Genomic DNA, 20,496 nt, shown 5'->3' on the forward strand with positions numbered 1-20,496 from the left:
CACGGAGTCACGGACCCAAAGTTTCGTGGCTGGAACTTCTTTATTTTTTAAGCCATATGACGCGTTTCGGGCATACAACGTACCCTTGATCACATGGGTGGTTTAGCGAGAGAAAGAGAGAGAGAGTGAGTATGTATGAGTAATATATATATATATATATATATATATATATATATATATATATATATATATATATATATATATATATATATATATATATATATTCCAAAAGGCTATCTCCCACTTCCTGACGGCGAGGAAGAAGCACACGGACACCGACTCGTGCTTCACAGGTTTTTTTTAATGAAAATCAGCACCCACACAGCACGCCATTACGCGTTTCGGCCACCAGATGGCCTTGATGACATAAAGTAACTGCCGCTTCATGAGCCTTTATATTTTGGAGCACTCTATGACCTCGTGATGCTAGTGATGATAAACATAGAAGAAATACACTAGTCTACATGGCAAATGCAAAAACGCAATATGTGCAAAATATATTAGTAATTATAGCAGCATGGGTCTATAAAATTCCACAGTAATATTATTGGATGATGTCTGTTTAGAACTTCTTTAACTTATTGAAAAAATGTCCAGACCATGTAAAAACACAGGTTCCATGAATCTAAGGTGCAAATATTGATTGTGCAAATACGCAGATTTTTAGTGCAAATCCTGATTTTTAAAGTGCAAAATGTGCCTTCAAAGTGCAAGAATGCAAAGGTGCAAAATACGCAACAGTGGTGCAAAATGCAAACGAATGAATATGCTACTTACCAGTATGCATCTGTTCTTGGCATGTAGGGCTGCTGACATTCATATCTGTGCATAGATCGCCGCCTAGTGTTGGGTCCGGATGTTTGCACGTTGTTGTCCTGGAAGAGTCTTCGAAGTATCCTTGGATAGGTGACTCCTCCCCTGGACTACAGTGCGCATGGGCATCCTCTCCATCCTCATATTGTTTTTCGCCATTGTGGCAGTGATGGAGTAGATACAGAAAGTGATGACCATGCTATACAGTAATTCTGAGAGCTGCAGCTGCTACAGGCGCCGGGGAGGAGGGAGGGCGATATGAATGTCAGCAGCCCTACATGCCAAGAACAGATGCATACTGGTAAGTAGCATATTCAGTTCGAGGCATGTGGGCTGCTGAATTCATATCTGTGCATAGAATATATAGCAGTGCCCTCTATTAGCGGCGGCTACCAGTGCCAGCTGCAGCGGTCTGAAAAAGTGTTTTGAGAACAGCCTGTCCTACAGCTGCCTGCTGTTTTGACTGCACGTCTACACAATAGTGTTTTGTAAATGTGTGTGTAGTGGACCATGTGGCTGCTCTGCATATATCATGCAGGGGAATATTTCCTAGAAAAGCCATGGAAGCCCCCAACTTGCGTGTTGAGTGGGCTCGTGGTGGAATAGTTAATGTGCGTTTTGCCTTTTGATAACAGATTTGAATACACTTAACTATCCATCTGGCTATCCCTGCTTTGGAGATGGCGTTACCTTTGTGGTGCCGGGCAAAGGCAACGAACAGTTGTTTTGTCTTCCTGAAGGGTTTAGTCCTGTCGATGTAGTACATGAGGGCCCTCCGTACATCTAGTGTATGTAGTGCCCTTTCTGCGACAGTTTGTGGGTTTTGGAAGAAAACGGGCAGTTCAATAGTTTGATTCATGTGGAACTGCGATATTACTTTGGGCATGAATTTGGGGTTGGTACGTAGTACGACCCTGTTGGCGTGAACCTGTATAAATGGCTCTTGAACTGTTAGTGCCTGGAGTTCACTAACTCTTCTTAAGGAAGTGATCGCTACCAGGAAGGCTACTTTCCAGGTAAGGAATTGAATCTCGCATGAGTGTAGAGGTTCAAAGGGTGGACCCATCAGGCGTGTGAGGACCAAGTTGAGGTTCCACATTGGAGCCGGTGGGTGGCTTGGTGGAATGACTCGTTTGAGTCCCTCCAAGAATGCTTTGATGGCAGGCACTCTGAATAGTGAGAGGTGCTGCCTGGTCTGCAGATAGGCTGATATTGCGGTCAAATGGACACGTATAGAGGTGTACGCCAGATTGCATCGGTATAGGTGTAAGAGGTAACAGATGATGTTTTGGATGGATGCGTCCAGCGGGTTAATGTCATTATTACCGCAATAAATGACGAACCTTTTCCATTTGGCTGCATAGCAAGCCCTTGTAGTGGGTCTCCTGGCCTCCTTGATGATGTCCATACAGTCAGGTGGCAGGTTGAGATAGCCAAACTCTAGGACTTCAGGAGCCAGATCGCCAGGTTCAGCTGTTGCGGATCTGGGTTCTGAATCTCTCCATGGTTCTGCGTCAAATGCGCGGGTTTGATCCGCAGCCTTTGATGCGGCACCACGGAAAGTTCGAGGAAGGTGGTGTACCACGGCTGGCGTGCCCACGTGGGAGCAACTAGGACGAGTGTCAGGGAGTGTTGTCTGAGTGTGCGGGCCACCAGCGGTATTAACGGCGATAGGGGAAAAGCGTACGCAAATCTGCCGGACCAGTTCATCCATATCGCATTGCCCTGCGACTGCGGATGTGGGAACCTGGCGGCGAAGCTTTGGCATTTTGCGTTTTCGCTTGTCGCGAATAGGTCTATCTCCGGATGACCCCACTGCTGGAAGTACGGTTGGAGTACTGATGGGTGTAACTCCCACTCGTGCATCTGGTGGCTGTGTCTGCTGAGCAGATCCGCCATCTGGTTGTCCTTGCCAGGGAGGTGTTCCGCCATGAGGAACATGTTCCTCTGAATGGCCCACTTCCACATGCTCTGAGCCAGATGAGACAACTGCGGAGAGTGTGTTCCTCCCTGTTTCTGTATGTAGTACATTGCGGTCATGTTGTCCGTCCGGATCAACACGACCTTGTGGCATAGATGTACTTTGAATGCCTTCATGGCCAGGAAGATTGCCATCAGTTCCAGAAGGTTGATGTGCATCTTCTTTTGTTGTGTCGTCCATAGTCCCTGCACTGTGTAGTGGAGTACATGAGCTCCCCATCCCTTGAGAGACGCGTCCGCTGTTAGTGCTATCTGTGGGACAGGCTCTTGGAATGGTCGGCCCTTGCAAAGGTTTTGTGGATTCCACCAATGCAGAGAGTTGTATGCCCGACCGCTCACCAACACTAGGTCTTTCAACTGTCCTTGAGCCTGATTCCACTGACGTGCTAGGCACTCCTGAAGCGGGCGCATATGTAATCTCGCGTGCGGGACTATGAAGATGCAGGAGGCCATCATGCCTATTAACTGCATAAACACTCGCGCTGGAAGTGAGTGATTGGGTTTGAACTTGGAGATCAGCAGTTGTATGCTGTTGATCCTCACTAAATTTGGCTGAGCTGTGGCCGCCAGAGTGTCTATAGTCGCACTTAGGTACTGTTGTACGTGTGCGGGCTGGAGATGGGACTTTGGGTAATTTAGTGAGAATCCCAGACTGTGAAGAAGGTGAATGGTGCGGGACATGTGGCTGGCACATTGCTGGGCTGACTTCGCTTGAACGAGCCAGTCGTCTAGGTAGGGGTAGACGTGTATATGCTGCCTCCGTAGATGTGCTGCCACCGTAGCTAGGCACTTCGTGAAAACCCTGGGCGCTGTTGTCACGCCGAAGGGAAGGACTTTGAATTGATAGTGCTGCCCCTGGACAGTGAACCTGAGGTATTTTTTGTGTGAGGGGTGGATGGGTATGTGGAAATACGCATCCTTGAGGTCCAGTGTGGCTAGGAAGTCTCCCTGCTTGAGAAGCGGAAGGACTTGCTGTAGAGTGAGCATGTGAAAGTGCTCTGAAAGAATGTACTGGTTCAGGGGTCTCAGGTCTAATATAGGTCTGAGTGACCCGTCCTTTTTTGGAATTAGGAAGTAGAGGGAGTACACCCCCGTACCCTGCTCGTGGATGGGTACGACCTCTATGGCGCCTTTTAGAAGCATACTTTGCACCTCTTTCTGTAAGAGCGTTAAGTGCTCTGAGGACATAGGACGGTTTCTTGGTGGTATTGTGGGTGGAGTGGAGGTTAACTCCAGACAGTAACCGTATTTTACAATATCTTTGACCCACCTGTCCGTGGTGATGGAGTTCCACGTGGACAGGAACCTTTGTAGCCTTCCCCCGACAGGTGTTAGGTGGTCGGGAGGAAGGGAGAGGGCGTCACTGCTTGTTCTTGGGGGAGGACCTGGTGTTGCCGTAGCCGCGTCCTCTGCCCTTTGTACTGGAGCCACGATATCCACCCCGGGTGTTTTTATCGTAGGTGGTCTGTGTATTACCTTTGTTATATGTTTGTTGTGACCCCTGTCCTCTACCTGCTCCCTTGTTTCCGGGGCGACGAAAGGAGCCGCTCCGAAAGGACTGAGTTTGGAGAGCGCCCATGGACTTTGCAGTGTCCGTGTCCTTTTTTATCTTCTCAAGGGTGGTGTCAACCTCTGGCCCGAATAAATAGTCGGGGTTGACAGGCTGGTTGAGTATATTGTTTTGTACCTCAGGCTTGAATCCTGAGATTCGTAACCAGGCATGTCGTCGCAGCATGACGCTTGTGTTTATGGCCCTGGCAGCCGTGTCTGCAGCATCTAGTGCACATTTGATGGAAGCATTCGTGAGTAGCTGTCCTTCTCTGATGAGCATTTCTGCGCCTTCCTTGAACTGGTCAGGGAGATGTTGGAATATTTGCTCCAGTGTGTCATAATGCGCTCTATCATAGCGAGCAAGGAGCGCTTGAGTGTTGGCTATGCGCCATATGTTGGCAGCTTGGGCGGCAACTCGCTTGCCAGAGGTCTCTAACACCTTGGACTCTTTGTCCGGGGGAGGAGCGTCACCTGTCGTTTGCGAGTGTGCCCTCTTGCGAGCATTCGCTACGACAATGGAGTCTAGTGGTAATTGGCCTCTGATGTAAGTAGGGTCCCCAGGTGCTGATCGGTATTTCTTATCAATCCTGGGGTTTATTACTCGTGCCCTGGTGGGTTCCTTGAAAATGTCCTTGGCTGGTTTGAGGACTCCTTTCAACATGGGCAGAGTCTTTACATGCCGTTCTGAGGATGCGAAAGTGTCCATAAGAAAGTCATCTTCGACGGTGTCAGAGTGAAGCTGCACCCCATGGTTATTGGCAGCACGTTCAATAAGAGCGTTGAAGGCTGCAGTATCCTCTGTGGGAGATGTTTTTGCCCCATAGAGTTGTGGGTCCTGTGCATCGAGAGGTGCACTTGGGTCTACAGGGTCGCCCCAAGTGTGATCAGGGTCCTGCTGGTTATCAGGGTCTGTGTCTCCATGGTAGGGGACTTGGTCATCCATGTAGTCCTCCAACGCATCCGTGTCGGAACGTGTGGGGGAGAATAGTTGTGGATCCTGGTAGGATGAGTGGAAAGGTTCATAAAGGAGAGGTTCTGATTCTACAGGCAGCTTCCTTTTTAGTGGGATCCTGAAAGGGTCCAACGGTGGTTCCGAAGTTATCCTTCGCTCGTGGAGAATCATCCTGCCAGTGTTGGCGTCGATGACACATGACGGAGATGTCTCAGCAGGTGTAATCGTAGTCTGGGTGACCCGTGTCCTGAGTTGGAACATTTTCTGGATTGTTGACGGAGGCAAGCCAAAGGTAATGTTGGCTGGCACCGAAGAGGCTGCTGGAGCTTCGATCGGACCGGAACCCGACGGGTCCTGGAGGGCAGCCTTGGTTTTGCTGCTTTGTGTCGCACCAGGTCGTCCTTGGAGCGCCTTTGAGGCTTTGGCACCGACCAGGTTCGTAGAGGCGGCCGTGGACTTTTTCGGCGCCGGTGGTTCATCGAGTCGCGGTGCGGAGATGACCGTCGACGTCTTCGATGCGTGAGGCTTTGGTGTCGTCGAGGGAGCGATGCGAGACGCAGCAGGCGGTGCAGCCCTCGGTGTCAGTGGCGTCGGTGCCGGGAGCCGAGCAGGTTTGTCGGCGCCGAAGGCCTTTTTCCGTTTGTCGACTCCGACGTCGCCCGCTTCAAGTTCGGCACCGAAGTCTCTCTTGGTGCGGTCGGTGTCGACGCGTCGCGCTGGCGTCGAAGGCGTGGAAGGCCTCGATCCGACCAGCGTCGGTTTCGGTTTCGTTGCAACCGGAGCAGCTTTCGGTTTCGGTTTTATGGAAGGGAAACCAGCTGGTTTAAGCGGTAATGGCTGCCGCTGAATGTCCGAGGGCGGGGCCGAAGAACTGCGGGATGGGTCTCGGGTAAGGCCCGAAGGCGATCCCTCGACCGGAGCCATAGGCCGTGGAACTGGGCCTTCTTCGGTCTGAACAGGTAGGCCTTGTTCATCATTGGAGCTACTCTCTTCGGCCCCTAAGGCCTCCTCGTCGTCTCCTACCTCGGTGTCGTCTTCACCTCTGTGGAAGAGTGATTCGTCGACTTCGTCCGATCCGGATCCGTGTTCGGAAACGGGACTGGAGGGTAAGACTTCCAATTCTTCGACGTCTTCGGCCTCGTTGAAGATGTCTGCTGGGGCCGGTGCCGCGTGCTGCGCCTCGAGTCTCGCCGCTCGTCGTTTTCGTAGAGTCTTTTTTGAACGGAACCGGGCGCAGGCCATGCATGTCGATTCGTCGTGGTCCGGCGAAAGGCATTTGTTGCACACCGGATGGACGTCGATGTGTGGGTACTTCGCATTGCATACCGGACACCTCTTGAATGGCGTCCTCGATTCCATCGTCGAAGTAGTCGATGAACAGGTAAATGCGAAAAAAGTCGGTGCTGAAAGTTAGTAAACTAACAAGGTTGTATCGAAAACCGATCGATAAACAGTACCGACGCGAACTAAAGGCCTTGAGCTAAGATAGCACATCCGAACCCAATGGCGGAAAAAAACAATCTGAGGATGGAGAGGATGCCCATGCGCACTGTAGTCCAGGGGAGGAGTCACCTATCCAAGGATACTTCGAAGACTCTTCCAGGACAACAACGTGCAAACATCCGGACCCAACACTAGGCGGCGATCTATGCACAGATATGAATTCAGCAGCCCACATGCCTCGAACTGCATTATATATACACACAGCAGCTATATTATAAACCTAGTTCATACAGTTAAATAATACACGGTCTGAATTCTTTACAATTTTTCAACAAAAGTTAAAATTGTGTCTAATGACAAAATCATTTCATAAAACCCAAAATTGCTTTAAAAAAAGGAAAAAGGCATTAAAACACTTATCGTATGTATGAGTTTTCATATTGACATATACATATTGAGTTCAGCAAACCATATATATATATATATATATATATATATATATATATATATATATATATATATATATACATATACATACACTCACTGAAAAAACCATAGGTTTCACACACGTTATAGTTAGGAATTAGCATTTAAAAAACCTTGCAAATTCACTGAAAAGACCATAGGTTTCACACATGTTATAGTTAGCTGGACATTTCACTCGTAAAAAACCAATGAAATTCCCCCGTTATAGTTAGTTCAGATAACTATAACTCGCGCGCCCGCAATGCAGTGCTGATGACGTCACATATTACATCACTCATGACATGGTCAGTGACATCACTCATGACATCACCGATGACATCATCCTTGTGATAGAGTGGCGGTCGCGCGAGTTATAGTTATCTGAACTAACTATAACGGGGGAATTTCATTGTTTTTTTACGAGTGAAATATCCACCTAACTACAACATGTGTGAAACCTATGGTTTTTTCAGTGAATTTGTACGTTTTTTTAAATGCTAAGTTATGTATGTATTATTTTTTTTATATATTTATTATACAATAAACTATGTATTAATTTTTTTTATTTTTTGGGGGTTTTTCACCGTGCGCGCACGGTGCGCGCACCCCCGCTAGGGGGCAGGAACTCTCTACCCTGCCCCCTTTTCACGTTCGCCACCTTCCTTTTTCACTCTCGCACTGAAAACAAACAAAATGGCAGCCGACACTTCCTGATTTCGACCGATTCGAACGTTGACTAACATGTAACCACCAATCAGAATTACGCTCGCGCACGTTAGGGTGCTCGCACGGTGCGTGCACGGTACGCGCTTATAGATATTTATATGCTTTTAAATGCTATTTTCTCAGGAACTACTGAACAGATTGACACCAGACCTGCAAAAGGCACTTCCCTGACCTGAGGACTACCTCTCTCCCAAATTTCAAGTAATTCTGTTCAGCCGTTCGGGCTGTACCTTCGACTAAAGGTCCTATGGGAAAATGCATGGGGAAAACGCTTTTGGGACCCCCCTTTTTTCTCGGCCCCCACTTGACGAATCGCCCCAAAACTTTCAGGGTAGGAGCTGAGCGGAACGCCCCATTAATTTTGAAAATTTTGCGAGGATTCGTCAACCGGCGCCAAAGCTATTCAAAATAGAATTTTCAGATTTCCTATGGAAACACGATATCTATATATATATATCTATATATCTATATCTATATCTAAATCTATCTATATATAATCTACTGGCGGTCGCCAGTAGATGGTTATAGTTAGGACCGTGTTTCCATAGGAAATCCGCAACATTCTATTTGGAATAACTTTGGCGCCGGTTGACGAATCCTCGCGAAATTTTCAAAATAGGTGGGGCGCTCCGCTCCGCTCCTACCCTGAAAGTCTCGGGGGGATTTCTCAAGCGGGGGCTGAGAAAAAAGGGGGGTCCCAAAACGCGTTTTCCCCATGCAATTTACCATAGGGACCTTTAGTCCAAGGTACAGCCCGAACAGCTGAACAGAATTACTTGAAATTTGGCAGAGGGGTAGTCCTCAGCTCAGGGATGTGCCTTTTGCATATATGGAGTCAATCTGTTCAGTAGTTCCTGAGAAAATCAAAAGTAAAATCATATATATATGTGGGCGGAGCCTAACCACACATCTCATCCTGAGATCTGATTGGCTGTCAGCACTTCATCCAAGAAGTGGTGGCAGCCATCTTGAGACCAATATACATGATAGCACCTCATTAAAAAGCATTGCAGTTAATAGAAGGTTTTAAGACTTTAGTTACATTATAAATCATTTGTGGATGGTACCATACTCATTTTAGGAATATTGGTATGTTCTAAGGTGATTTCACCATGTGAAAAAGCCTTCTGCTGGGATATCATGATTGAGAGAAAAATATTTTCTCATGCTTTTCCCACAGAGGTTTGGAAGGTGATCTATAAGCTAAACTGAGAGCTTATTTTCTGTAAATTCACATTATCTTTCTCAGTCATGTGAGAATGAAGTCTGACATTCTCAGTAAAACATGTACATCCAACAAGGGCAGAGACTGTCAGTTGATTCCTTTGTGTTCTACTGCAGCTTCCCAGAGTGTTCCAAAGAACAACTAGAATGCTAACAGTCCTACTTATGATAAACGTATGGCACACCTGAAGCCATCTTGCTTTGATTAAAGTGGTAACTCTTAAAAGATTCAATTTAAAAAGGAACAAAATGAGGGGGTTCATTTTTCCATAAAAAGTATGATTAGTGCTGCAGAAAGAAAAATTAGGGCACATTTTGAGTGACTTCTCAAATCCTCTTCTATTTCGTTAAAAAATTCTGACATGCAGACTGAAACATGCACTTTCAATACCGGCAGCAGTTTTCCCTGGTGAGCAGTAGCTTTACTACAGTGATCTAATGAGCAAAAAGAGTGCTAACATTCTGAATTTATGGCCAATGTGTGACACATCTGAATGCCTTCTTGATGGAATCAAAGTAAAAAACTGAAACTATTTCCTACTGAGGAGACTGCAGTAAATGAGGAAATTAGGAAACTTCATAACAAATAAGTCTCCCAAGATGGCCACCAGAGAAAACAGAGCCCAAATGTAGCCCAAATATCACCCAGATGTAGCCCAAATATAGCCCAATGACAGAAGTGTGGAAAACACTTATTATTTTGTGTTTATGCAGTGTTATATAGTGTAGACTTGTCAGGTATTGGAGTGCTTTACATGAGCATTGGTTACATCACACAAGAACAAATTCATTTTGGTTGTAGACATGGGGAGACTAAGTGATTTGACCAGAATCACAGAATGTCGAGCTGAAGCAGAAACTCCAACCTGGTTCCCCAGTTGCAAAGTCTGCAGTTCTGGAAGTAACACCACATCCTCTCCCCTAAGTGCAACATTTAATCAAGTGGTCAACTGGAGAAAAAAACATAAAGATAACAAATAATTTAAAAGTGCTTTGTCGCTATTTGAAAACTCAGAAAATATGTCCTTATTTTAGTCTTTTAGAGCACTAACCATAATTTTGATGCCAATAAGACTCTCTCATATATGTAATTTCTAAAGGAAATGCTCTAGGTATTACAGTTTTGATTACATCAAGATGACGTCAGGCGTTCCACACTTTTGTAATAAAACTAGAATGTTAGCAATCTAGTTGTTCATTAGGATACTGTTGAGAGGCAGAGGCCAGGGGCACGGACTCTGAAAATTGAAGGCAGGTAGGAGGGTGCAAAGGCAACAATTTAACCACACTGAGCAGGCAGGAAGGGCCGTAGCAGCACAACAGACTATGGAGGGCAGTGGAAAGGGGGGCAGGGGCAACAAACCAACAATACAGGACTTGCAAGAGAGGCTGTGGCAATGTAATAGACCATTGTGGGCAGAAGGAAGAGGCAATGATAGTACAACCATACATGCCAACAGACCCGATTCAGCCAGGAAACGTCCAATGTTTTTAAGCTCAAATGGGCTTTATGTGATCTGTCTCCTGTCTACAATCTCCTCTTTTTCAATGCAACTCAAAGGGGAAAATCAATACCCCAGTTTTTTTTCAAAATCTCTTACCAAGTTCTAAATGTTCGCAAGTATGGTACATTGGATCATGGAAGGAAATGGGGTAGGGACATGGACTTGGATAACAGAGGACAGGAGGGACATGGAGAGGTGCACCAAACTGACCCTGCAGGGCAGGCATCAGGGTTTGCAGCAGCACAATACACCACACAGGGCATGCGGGACGGGAGTGCAGCACAACAATCCATAGAAAGCAAGAGGGAGGGGACAGGACCATGCACATGGACAACAGAGAACAGAGGGGCAAGAGGCAATGGTAGCTAGCTGACCATAATGGACAGACAGGAGAGAAAGCTGCAGCATAACAGACCATAAAGGGCAGGAGGGACAGATCAGGGGCATTACAATGGAACAGACAAGCCAGGAGGGAGGGAGTAGGGGTCTGCACATGTAAACAGAGGGCTGGGGGCAAGGGGGCAGGGCAGGAGCAGCAAGATAGCCATGGAGGTCAGGCAGGATGGGCAATAGAAGCAAGACACACCATGAAGAGCAACAGTGAGACTGTGATGGCATACACACAGACCATGGAGGGAAGGTGGGAGGGGGTCAGGGGCAGCTAACTGACCACACAGGGAAGGTGGGAGGGGCCATGGCAGCACAGAAGACCAAGCATGGCAAGTGGGAGGGTTAGTGGCAGCACAATGGCTATGATGGGCAAGAAGGAGGGTGCAGGGGCATGCACAAAGGACGATGGAGGATAGAAGGGAGGGTCAGGACCTGTGCACAGACAAGAAAGTTCAGGGGAAGGGGCCTCACAACAGACCACACGGGGCAGGCAGGAGGAGCAGTTGCAGCACAACAGACCAGGGAGGGCAGAAGGGTGTGGCAGTACAATGGACCATGTAGGACAGGAGGAAGAGGATAGGGGCATGGCTTGTGGACAGGCAGGGTGGAGGTGGCAGGGACAGGTTACAGTCATCTGACAATGCTAGGCAGGTGGGAGGGGAGTGGCAGCTCAACAGAGCACTCGGAGTAGATAGGATTGGCAGGTCCATGGAACATGGTGGGCAAAAAGGATGGAGCAGGGGCATGCACAAAGATATCGGAGGGCAGGGGGAAGGAGAATAGGGGCAGCAAGCTAAGCACAGAGTTTAAGCAGGAGGTCAATGATGGGGCATAGAATTGGGCAATGGAGGGCAGGAGGAGTGGACTGGTATATCATACTAAATTGAGGGCAGTGGCAGCACACCAGACCATGCATGGCAGGAGGGAGGAGGCTAGTCCATGGATTCACACAACAGAGGATAGGGAGGAGGGGGATGGGGCAGCAAGCTAACTGTTCAGAGAAGGAGGGTATTAGGAACTTTATTGTTTTTAAAACGTGTGTCTGTGCGAACTACTTAAAATATGAACAAGTATGCAGCATAATCTCACTTTTATTCAGGAAGAAGAGGACGTTTGTGACTGTGACTCCGGGCTCACTTGGCAGAAACACCCCCTGACCCTCCACCCCCTATCGCAAAATGTAATGCCCGTGAAAAGGGTAGGTGAACACAGTGTTATATAGAACATAGTCCTGAGAGCACAATTGAAAATGAAAACTAGATAGTGTATGGTATAAACTATGCACCAAAAACTGTGATATAAGATGAACTGGGCGTGAAATATAATATGCAATACATTGTGCGCAATGACAGATTCATTGGAGAGCGCGAGATAGCACGGGCACTAGCGCGTGCTATGCAATATGCGCCTTGGAGTGTAATATGCTCAGGGCAGTGTTGTGTAACCTAACTAGTCTCTAAAGTTGTAATATAAAATATGTGCTGGGGAGTGTAACGTTGTATATGCACTGTGACAAAGATATGGATCCCAGATTGATATATCTATGGCATAGCACTGTGCGTTACAACATAGGCATCGAGGAAGGCACGTTAGATGGGGCAATATAACCCGTGCGAAGACAAGTGTGGCATGACATATTCACGGGGTGGTGTTACAGTGCACATGGCTAGAGAGTGTCATAGCATATGCACTAGCTAGTGGAATACAACACAGAGGTGTGTGGCACTTAGCAGGCAATGGTGGGTGTAACACAGCATTGGGCTCTGCCAGGAGCGCGCTGTGACTCAAGTGATGTTCGTCCCCTTTCCAGAGAGTAAAATAAAAAGTATTACACATCCGGCAGTGGATGTGTGTTTTATTAACCGTGAGGGGGGTTTCTTGCATAGTTTGTCGAATTTTTGTCGAATCCCCTTTGAATGGCTTGGTGTGCATGTGTATTAAATGTGCCCGTCAATAGCTACCCATGTTTGTATAAATAAATGACAAGGGTGTCTACCGGGATTACGCACGGTAGGGCATCAGACATGTCAGAGCTTCACTAGTGGTGTAAATACATTCCACGTGGATTCATTGTATGCATAGTCGCCTTTTAATGAATATCACGCAAATCGTCATGGTGATAGGTACGTACGGTTTGTCAAGCATGTCCTAGGTGTGTCTATAAATATATATTTTTTAAAAATAATAAAAAACAGTGGCCGGCCCTGGGGATTGGGGTCAAAAAAATATAATTAGTAGACAGGCCCTGGGGGATGGGGTCATAGGGGCCAATAAATTAGAATAAGAAGGGGAACCACACAGCCCCCCTTCTTAAAAAATTAAAATAAATAAAAGACTGGCATCGTGCCGGAGGCCACGCCCCCTCCTTGCAGCACTCTGCAAACGCGCCCCCTGGCCATTCGTAAGTTGGGGAATTAATTCCTCTTCAATACTGAGGGTCCCTGAGGGCCAACTAGCCCAACAGGCATTTCCAGTATGCGCCAGGGAGCTGCGCTGCAGACAGGTGTTCTGAGGCCAAGCCCCTTTTTACACCTCTCTGCAACGCAGCTCTGTGGCGCTTACTGGAGGTACCTAGTGGTCTAGCTTGAACCTAGGGACCCTTAGGATTCAAGGGGACTTAATCTCTCAACTAAAAACGGACACAGGGCGCGTTTACACAGTGGTGAAGGGAGGGGACGGGCCTGAGGTGACGTGTGCAAACACGCACTATGGCACGTTTTAAATTGGGGATATAATTTCCCTTCAATACTGAGGGCCCCTGGGGGCTAACTAGCCCACCAAGTGCTTCCAGTAAGCGCCACTGAGCTGCATTGCAGATAGGTGGTCCATGCCGTGCCACTTTTTACACCTCTCTGCAACGCAGCTCTGTGGCACTTACTGGAGGTACCTAGTGGGCTAGTTGGACCCTAGGGACCCTCAGGATTCAAATGAACTTAATCTCCCAACTAAAAACGGACACAGGGCGTGTTTACAAAGTGGTGAAGGGAGGGGACGGGGCCTGAGTTAACGTGTGCAAAAACGCCCTGTGGCCTGTTTTAAGAGGTAGTTTTAATCCCCCTGCCCTATTATATACTAGGGGCTTACAGAAGAGGTCATGCTAATCACAGGGGGACCCCAACGCATAATGTTCCCTAGTGTATGTAGGTGTTTTCACTGTATTCTCAGTGTCTTTTAACATAGCACTGGCTCTAGGACTGGTTAGTCATACTCAGTTACCACCAGTATCCGTCCGAAAAGGTTGAGGGTACAGGATGATTTTGCAACAAGGCTTCTTTCTGCTCTTCTTTTTGTTCTTTCTGCACGTTATCCTTCTTCCTGCACTTTTCTTCGTCTTTGAGGACTTCTGTTGCTTCTTTCTGCACTTCTTTTTTTTCTTTCTGTGCATTTTTTCTTCTTTCTTCACATGTCCTATCTCTGTAGGCATAGTTAGAAATTAGCATTTAAAAAACCTTTGAAATTCACAGAAAAAACCATAGGTTTCAGGCACGTTATAGTTAGGAATTAGCATTTAAAAAACCTCAGAAATTCACTGAAAAAACCATAGGTTTCAGGCGTGTTATAGTTAGCTGGACTTTTCACTTGTACAAAACCATTGAAATTCCCTCGTTCTAGTTAGTTCAGCTAACTAACTTGCGCCCCCGCAATGCCCTGCTGATGACGTCACATATTACATCACTCATGACATGGTCAGTGACATCACTCATGACATCACTGATGACATCATCCTTGTGATAGAGTGGCAGACCTCCTCTCACCCTAATATAACCTTTGAGACACACATTCAAAAATAGAGACTAAAAATTTCAAAACAATGGACATACCAATACCAGTTACAACAACCTCTTCAGTAATTCAAAGATCCACATACACATCCACTCATTCACCAACAGTCCTATACAGTCACTCATACATGTACTCACTCACCGTATGTACTCATGCACCTATACATCCTGTTACACAATGCCACTCATCCATAGAGTTACTCACACACAGTCACTCATGCTAATAAAGAATCAAACATACATTTACTTGCATATACAGTTATACACACACCACCACACTTACTTCTACGGAAACTTACACATACTTAGTCTTTTAAACAATCACTTATAGAAACACATACTTATTCATACAGGAACTCTTTCAATCTCTCACTCTCACATATACTCACTTATATACACCAATAGTCACATATACTAGTTTAAAACATATGTAGTTACTCATAAAGACACTATTGAGACAGTCATTCACTCACTAACACACCCATACACACACTCATCCACCCATACAGTCCTGCACACATGCTGTCTTCAACACATACAAACAGTGAGTCACTCATTCATGCACCTATGCACTACGTAATACCCCCCACCGAACCAGGCAGACACTCCGACTGATACTCAAAAAACCAACTAATAACCTATATAGACACCCATGTAGCTACTCACCAACCCATGCAGCCACTTATACACAAAGTGAGAGACTGATACAGATATTTACATATTTAAACATTACTCACTAAGCCATGTGTTCACTATGATACACTTAGTCAGTTACACAATCAATTTTTCAAAAACAAATCATCCATTTAGACACTTATATACCCATTTATTCTTCAATCGACCTTGAGATATACATATATAAAACATATTTAATTTTCAGAAAAACACACATTCACTGGATGATGTCATCAGTGATGTCATCAGTGATGTCATTTGAGATGTCATCAGTGATGTCATCAGTGATGTCACTGACCATGTCGTGAGTGATGTAATATGTGACGTCATCAGCAGTGCCTTGCGGGCGCGCGAGTTATAGTTAGCAGAACTAACTATAACGGGGGAATTTCAATGGTTTTGTACAAGTGAAAAGTCCAGCTAACTATAACACCCCTGAAACCTATGGTTTTTTTCAGTGAATGAGGTTTTTTAAATGCTAATTCCTAACTATAACGTGCCTGAAACCTACGGTTTTTTCTGTGACTATATATATATAGCCTCTAAGGGTGGCACAATAAGTGCTGCAGTCCTTAGAGGGCTTCCCTGGTCACAGTGCCCTCGTTACCGGTCGTACCTTTTACAAGAGACTTACATGTGGCCAGAGAGTTGCCAATGGGGTTTTGCAATAGTACCGTTTAGGAAAAGAACATAGGCCCAGAGTAGCTGGTTCGCAGGTACCCAGGGCACACTCAGTCAAAGTGTATCAACATTAGGCAAAAAGTGGGGAGCAACCATGCAAAAAGGGGCACTTTCTTACAGGAACCCCAGTGCTATGCCCACTGCAGGTGGAGGCAATGCGGAACAAGCATGTGCCAATAGGCACAAGAGACCAGGAGGATTCACAAGGCCAAGACGTGTTGCAGGGATTCTGCACATATACAGATATACAGAACTACGCGCAGGAAACCAGGACCTCGGTGTATAGTGGTGTACCAACAACCCACCTTAGTGCCCGGAACCCCTATCCGACTAGCTATAGTGTCTCATTCATTCTCTGTACTACAGCGAAGCTACCAATGATTAGACCACCTAGAACAAGTGACTCAGACTCTCTCAGTAATCGTGGGAGCAAGAACACTCTCATCAACTCACTCATACTCGTCCACAACTTGAGTATTCAGAGACACAGTATATTTAAAATGTTTATTTTAACTAACGTGCTCTATAATGCAGTGCACGAGCCAATACTAGGAGCAAAATGCATAAACTCAATATAGTGAACATTGTTACAATGCCATAAAATATGAACAGGGAGATCATTTTTTAAGCTAGTGGAAAAAAGACCTAATGTGCCTTGCCACCCTCCCCGTGCTAATTATAGAATACCTCTGGGCTTTGTCATGGAGACCCCATAACTCCAGGTTTAGATGCAAAGGTTTACATCTCAGAACAAACACAGCTCTTCTTCTCTGAAAGATTTTCTTCTGAGTGTCTTAACATGCCTACAATGCAATATTAAAAGCACTGGATTTTCAGAAGTGCACCTGTGGCAGTATTATGTCTAACTTGCGTGGGACTGACCAACAGCAGATTAACGGAGCACATTGTTTTTTGCCCTTTAACACGCTGTGCAGACAGAGCCTCAGAGTACAGCAAGAGAAGTGAAAGGTAGACGGTTCTCATGTGAGCGAGCACAGGCAGAGGAGTCAAGCAAAACAAATGTCTGTAGAAACGTGTGCAAAAGCGGCAACATGGCAGCCAAGCTTATGCTTACTTATGCTAACTTAGCAATGTACGCAGTGAAATCATAACCACACTACAGACGAAAGAAGCCTCAGAACAGTCTGTGCCACAACCAAGGAGAGACTGAAACATTGAGCTTATAACATAAGTATCCACTTCGTCGTCATCATACAAAATGTTTCTAAAGGACTTTGTGTTGTTCAAATCTGATCCAATTTTTAGTACTGGCGATAAGGGATTGGTACTGCCTGGGAACTGTACCTTGGTTATCTCATAACAGGATATCATCACGGCAGTGGCCCATGATGGCTTCAGATCCGAAAACACTCATCAGTTGTCTCTGCAGCAGGTGACACTGGAAAGGACGCCTGCAGTGGAGAGGGCGGGTCTGATTAAGCCTTCGGCATAGGTGTGGAGGAATACATTGCTGCCAGTTGGCGACCAAGCAGGTACTTAATGTGGGTCAGATGACACTGGATCAGACACTGTAGATAGAAATCTGACTGGGAACCCCTGCAGTTCCATGGGGGCCTGAAAGTGCTCCAGAGAGCTGCCATCTTTCAGAACAATTGCAGCATGGCCTCCTTGAAGGCCTCTACTTTGGTAGGGGAGGGGGCAGGGGATTGATGGGAATGAGATGGGTCCTGCTTGAGTTTGTGGTCAGGCTTGTCTTTCAACTTCACCTTTGACTTCTTAGAGGATGATGACATGAAGCGTGAATAAACCTGGTACCGGAGAGGACCCATGAGTAGAACTGGAAGTGAGTCAATGGCTTGGGGCAGACTTGTGTGTTTCTTTTGCTGGACAGCATACATTTTGCCGTCCCTCTCCTTAGTGGCCTTTGGGTACATCATAGATAAACTGTGGACACAGGAACAGGCAGTGCCTACAAAACCTGACTGCAAGTAGTTTCTAACTAGAGGAGTGAGACCGAACAAGTTCAGCAGCTTACTAAAACTAGGACTACGGTCTCATTCCTTCAAATAGCAGTCATTTTGACACTTTTGATGCACTTTAACTGTTTCACGAACTTATGTTTTGTGTCCTAAATTATTTGTACCATTTCTTCTTCATGACTGTAGCCTAGTATAACCCAAGGATGTGGTGTTTTAGTCTTATAAAAAGTACATGGATTTTCAAGAGCAAAAGGATTATTACTTACCCTGTAAGCATCGGTTCGTGGCATGTTGTGCTTTAGATTCACATGCTCTGCATACTCCAGACAGCTGGTGTTGGAGTTGGTCAACTTTTTCTTCGAAGAAGTCTTTTGAGTCACAAGGTTGTGAATCCTACTCTGTGATATTGCACGTAGGCATAGACTCCTTTGCTAGATTGTTTTCCCGCAGGCAGGTGAGAAAGGAGTGTAAGGAAAATGTGAGAATAAAGATGTCCATGCTAATAGTGATGCATTAGACAAAAGTGTAAAAACATAACAGCAATGGCCACAGGCGTCTGGGGAGGAGGGAGGGTGCATGTCAATTTCCAGCACTTTATGCCACAGATGCTTACAGGGTAAGTTACATAATCCGTTCGATGGCATGTTTGGCTGTAGATACACATGCTCCGCATAGACTGTAAAGCAGTCCCTCCTTAGAAGCGGTGGCTAGCGTGTGGGAGTTGCAGTAGTTTGAAACAGGGTCCTTAGCACTGCTCGACCTAAATTAGCTTGTTGGCGTCCTAAAACAGTGTTACAGTGGCAGATTATGCCAATTCTGATCCTGCTGTGGGGAAGTCTGGTCGTGTTAGGAAAGCTGTGGCCAACGCAATTCAAAAAGAAGTAAAATCACTTTGCGGGTTGAAAGCATCTCTCGTACCAGTGGAGGAAGGTCTTTCATCCGTTATCGTGAATGGAGAGTGCGAAAGTGACAATGACATGGCAGAAATGCCAAAGAAGGTATTAGCAGCAGGGAAAAAGAAAAGGAGCAAGAGAAACAAAGAAATCTTACACAGCAACACTGGAGATGACTATCCCATAGAAATTTGGCTGATGCTTGCATCCTATATACGCCCAGAAGAGATCATGAAATTTGCTCTCATTTGTAAAAATGCCTGGACTGTTACTTGCACTGCAGCATTTTGGATGAGATTGTACAAAAGGCACCATCAAACTACTGCTCTGCTTCCAGTCCGCTTGAGGCCAGAGTGCATTGAAAAACTGCGATGTCTGCGAGCCTGTGTGATCCGTTCATTGTACCATATGTATGAGCCATTTACTTCTCGACTGGCAAAAACTCCTACAATCCCGGAATCGACTCCTAGCAATTTAGCTTATTCTAAATGTTTACTTTTCTGGTGCAGAAAGACTATTGGGATTCGGCAAGAACCAATGTGGGAGTTTAACTTCAAGTTCCAAAAGCATTTCCTAGATCCAAGAAGAGTCAACCTGTACTGCGTCCTCCTTCTAGATATGTGGAAGTGCATACTAACCCAGATAAGGACTGCTGCCTGCTGCAAGTCACCACCCTCAATTTTATATTTATACCAGTTGTCATCAGCATGACATTATCCTGTCTCCCCCTGTTCTTTTTCAATCTTGAAACTCATCCGGCAGAGCCCGAACCGCATGGCCGATTACCGGTGGAGCTGCACCGACAGCTATAGGGGAGATTGGCCCTGGCACACCGCTTTGGCTGTCACCTACGCAGCCGGACTTCGGACATATGTCTCGCCTTTCTCTCCGCCGCTGTCTCCTTCCAATTGACTCCCAGCTCCCCATGATCTTTAATCCTGATACTCGTCCTGCCAATAACTCCCGTATTGATTTTGTAATTTTTCTGTAATTATTGTGAATTTTTCTGTAACTGGTAACACGCTGTTTCCTTATGTAAAGCGCTCTGATACCTCCGGGTCTAGCTAGCGCTATATAAAGCTCTCTAAATAAAATAAAAACATCCACACAATGGTGTTCAGTAAATGTATGGGGGGTACACCACGTAAGTGCCTTACAAATGTCAGCAATGGGAATGTTTCCTAAAAAAGCCATAATCGCTTCTATTTTTAAGGGGGTGTGTGCTCTAGGAATAAACGGTAAGGGAAATGCTTCTTACCAGTATGCATCTGTTCTTGGCATGTAGAGCTGCAGATCTACACACTGTGCATAGATCGCCATCTGGTGTTGGGCCCGGATGTTTGCAGTTGTTGATCCTCTTGGAAAGTCTTTGGAAGTCACAAGGTATGTGACTCCTTCTTTGGATCATATTGCGCATGGGCTTTGGCTCCATCAGATTGTTTTTCGCCAGCGGGGAAATGATGGGAGCGTAGTAAT

At 46.1% G+C, this 20,496-nt stretch overlaps 1 protein-coding gene and 1 pseudogene across 1 annotated transcript in view; one reads left to right on the plus strand and one right to left on the minus strand.

Annotated features, from left to right (window-relative positions):
- BTBD7 (BTB domain containing 7) overlaps window positions 1–20,496 on the minus strand; it is a 486,767-nt gene that overhangs the window by 178,668 nt on the left and 287,603 nt on the right. The gene's annotated exons all lie outside the window — the stretch shown is intronic.
- Window positions 18,670–19,832, plus strand: LOC146799080 (transmembrane protein 183-like; annotated as a pseudogene).

The sequence above is a fragment of the Triturus cristatus genome, chromosome 9 (genome assembly GCF_964204655.1).
Source record: "Triturus cristatus chromosome 9, aTriCri1.1, whole genome shotgun sequence".
Classification (NCBI taxonomy): domain Eukaryota; kingdom Metazoa; phylum Chordata; class Amphibia; order Caudata; family Salamandridae; genus Triturus; species Triturus cristatus.